Here is a 3,928-nt window from a genome sequence, read left to right on the forward strand (position 1 = left end):
GCATGTGTGCATAAAATATCAAGTATACTAAGTTTATTCTACTGATTTTGTATGGAGAGTAAGGGCTTTTGGTTTCTTATGGTACCAAGCATGCTTCCATGATACTTATCTTGGGACTTCTTCTTCTTCTCTCTTCTCTTTTTTTTTTTTAATTATTATTATTTTTTTTTATGTCCCTTTTGTCCTCTCCCCTAAACTCATTGCTTTTGCTGGGTTGGAAAGGCAAATTTTTCTTTGATTTCAATCGCACACTTGCACTCTTTCTTGAGTTCTACATCCTCTCTCCTTTATTTTATTTTATTTTTTTTACGCTTAATATACTTTTTACTTTTGCATTTAGCCTCCTCAAAAGGGTAGGATAGGTGTTTAGGCTAGGGCCTAGGTAAATAATATGGGTAAGCAATAAATTGTAAGGGATAAATATAGGTTTCAAATTGGCTATAAGGGATATATATTTTAATTAAGGGTGGCTAAGGCTTAGTAAGGTTATATCAAAAAATGCCTTAATGATCTCTTCATCAAGTATATAATAGGATTTCGCCTTGATAGGTCCAAGAGATATGTTCTAGACTGGTGAGGCATTTTTAGGTTTGCTTGTATTTCAAAAAATTTTCTCCTAATTTTACAAGTTCAATGTGATAAATTAATAGCTGTGAAGGGGTTTAACTAATTTAGCTCCATTAAGGTGATTTAGTTTTTCACAAACAACATGTTGAAGCTTTTTTGCCTATCCAGATACGTTCATTCCTCTATCCCGTGGAGTCCAATTATTAGCTCACTATAATTTTTAGTTATAGTTCTAAGTTTCAGAAACTTAAGGCCCAAAATTTGCAAAATTTTTTTGAAATTTTGATACACAAGTATAATATATATAATTTTAAGCAATGTAATGATATGCAATGCATGGAATGACCTTGTACCCCCAAACTCAAATAAGACATTGTCCTCAATGTCAACCTAATATACAAAATTAAAAGATAGCACATAAATTATGAGAAAGCATATTATGCATTAAAAATTTGAAAGTTTGAACAAAAAGCTAAAAGAGCGAAACATGGTAATTGGTGCATTAGAACAGTGAATTTCAAAATTTTTCTTCTAGGGTTTCATGCATCATACCACATCTCTTATGTGCTTAATTAATTTCAATGCTCAATTGCATATTAAAACACTTTTAATATGTACTAGGATCTTCATTTGCCATTTAAGATTGTGAATTAACAAATTGATAAGTGCATAATTTATTAATTTTACTCCCATCACATTTAGTGTTTCTAGGGTATCTTTATGCCTAATTCAGTTGATTAAAGTATAATTATCTATTAGGCATATGTTTAGAGAGTTGTTGAAATAATTGTGTTAAATGGAGAAACTTTTAGCATTTCCATTAATCTGACTCTTTCTGTATCTTTTAGGGTTTTGGTGAAGTTCCAGAGCATAAAAGTTGGAAGGAAGCTTGAAAAGGGCAAAGGATTCAAAAGCATTGTTGATACAAAGTGCACGGGTTATGTAAGCACAACAACAGACCCGTGTAACATTCTGCCAGAAGAAATCTAGAGAACCGAGGAAGAAACAAAGTACACGGGCCGTGTAACTTGACCCTTGTAAATCTTGGAGACCCGTGTAGCCTTCTGTGCCAATACAAAGCATACCCACTCAGCTCCACTAAGTTACATGGCCCTGGGCCATGTAGTGATACACGGGCCGTGTACCGGTCGACAATCAGTTTCCTGATTTTGCTCCAGTTGCAGTTTTTGATAGAGAGAAAGACTCTTAAACCTAACCTTAGGCCATTTATTATAAATAGAAGAGGCAGCAGCTGACAAAAAGGACATTCAGCAGCCTCTCGAAAAGAGGGAATTAGACTTTCATTCTCCATTCACATTCTAGATTTCTTTAATTTTCTTCTTTAATTTTCTATAAGCCATGAACATGAGTGGCTAAGTTTTTAATTAAAGTTCAAGGGATTCAAGTTCTTTTGCTTGATTTGTGAGACTAGGTTCTTAATTTAATTTATGTCTTTTTGAATATCTATTGTTTTTTGATTTCATTGTCTTTGATCTATTGAATGATTTGCTAAAAAGGCTTATTAGTTAATTGTTTGATGTGGTCAATTGCTAGTTCATCTTCATAATTCGTAATTGTTATGTAAGATTGAATATGAGTAGCAATTAGGTTTTATTGATTATGATCCCAGTTTTTGATAATAACCTAAGGAAACAATAGGGTGAATTAAATGATTTATGCTTCATAAATTGTTGTTCAGCTTAACTACTTCCTATTCTTAAAGCAGTTATTAATTTGATGAGGATTGATTAATACCAATTCAATTAATAATTAGAGTCAACAAGAGTGCTGGGCTCGAATTGATGAGTATAGGGAAGTTAGGGATTTTACCTCATTGTTTTGTAAGTCTACGTTAAGTATTCAATAAGAGATAATTGTATTTCTTTTGTCTATGATTAAGTCAATGCATTGGAGCGCAAATTACCTTGGACTGAAAATTGTTTAATTCGACTGTTTCTTATTTAATTTTAGATCTTAATTTTGGATTTTTGATTTCTTCTTTGAATTATGAATTACCCCCCCTCCCCCCCCCCAAACCTTTGTTTCTTTTTCCATTACACAAGTGCACGAAATTTAATAATTCAGTCTCTAAGGTTTGACCTGGATTTACCACTTACTGCAAAAAATATTTTATAGCTAGTAATTTCAGTTAATTTAATTTCTGGTAGAATCGACAACCATCAAGAATTTTGGCGTCGTTGCTTGGGACTAAAATTTATAGGATTTTGGGTTTTTTTTTAAGGTATTCTGTTATTAATTTTGTTTGTGAAGTGTTGCTATTTTTAGGTTTTTGGAAAAAATTATGATGTTACTATTCATTGACAGATTTTTAGTTGAATTTGGAGGGTGGCCCATACCTATTTTGAAGGAAACGACACTCTGATCAAGACCAATTAATCCATAGGATTTATTGGCCCCATCCTCTTGAGGCCAAATTTGATTGTTTTCTAGGGTTTTGAGCCATTTTTCTGTTTTTACTTTGATTCTTTTTGTTTATGACAAGAACTTCTTAATCTGGTGAGTTGATCTTTGATCCAGAAGTAGAAAAAATAACTGAACAGTTGAGAAAATTAGCTAAGCAAGCTAAGCAGATTCTGAGTACATCTGAAGGAGTCCAATCTCCAAAGGAGTTAAGTTCGTATTCGAATTTGGATTCAAATTCTGAAAACGAAACCATGGCTGCTAGGACTTTGAAAGAGTTGGTTGCTCCTGATTTAAACCAACAACCTTTGTGTTATCAATACCCTACTTTAAATATTGCTTTTGAGTTAAAATCTGGACTAATCCATTTGTTGCCTAAGTTTCATGGTCTTGCAGGTGAAGATCCACATAAGCATTTGAAGGAATTTCATGTTGTGTGTTCCAGCATGAAACCTCAAGGAGTTTCAGAGGATCAAATCAAGCTTCGAGCTTTCCCTTTCTCACTGGAAGGCACAGCTAAGGATTGGTTATATTACCTTCCTTCCGAATTTGTCAACTCATGGAATGGGATAAAGCAGATATTTTTGGAGAAGTATTTTCTTGCTTCTTGCGTTGCCAATATAAGAAAAGAAATTTGTGGCATCCGGCAGTACAATGGAGAGAGCTTGTATGAGCATTGGGAACGATTTAAGAAACTGTGTTCAAACTGTCCCCATTATCAAATAAGTGAGCAGCTCTTGATTCAGTATTTCTATGAGGGACTTCTACCAATGGACCATAGTATGATAGATGCTGCTAGTGAAGGAGCTTTGGTTGACAAGAAACCAGAAGAAGCAAGGAGGCTGATTGCTAACATGGCAGCAAATTCTCAGCAGTTTGGAATGAGAATGGATCACACACCTATGAAGGTTAATGAGGTAAGTACATCTAACCTTGAGAA

The 3,928-nt window shown here is 33.8% G+C and overlaps 1 non-coding gene across 1 annotated transcript; it reads right to left on the reverse strand.

Moving 5' to 3' along the window:
* Window positions 1-3,605: 3,605 nt before the first annotated feature.
* LOC131178874 (small nucleolar RNA R71) lies at window positions 3,606-3,712 on the reverse strand. The gene has a single exon (XR_009147882.1). It is a non-coding gene; the product is annotated as a small nucleolar RNA R71 (small nucleolar RNA).
* Between the last annotated feature and the right edge of the window lie 216 nt (window positions 3,713-3,928).

The sequence above is a fragment of the Hevea brasiliensis genome, chromosome 3 (genome assembly GCF_030052815.1).
Source record: "Hevea brasiliensis isolate MT/VB/25A 57/8 chromosome 3, ASM3005281v1, whole genome shotgun sequence".
Classification (NCBI taxonomy): domain Eukaryota; kingdom Viridiplantae; phylum Streptophyta; class Magnoliopsida; order Malpighiales; family Euphorbiaceae; genus Hevea; species Hevea brasiliensis.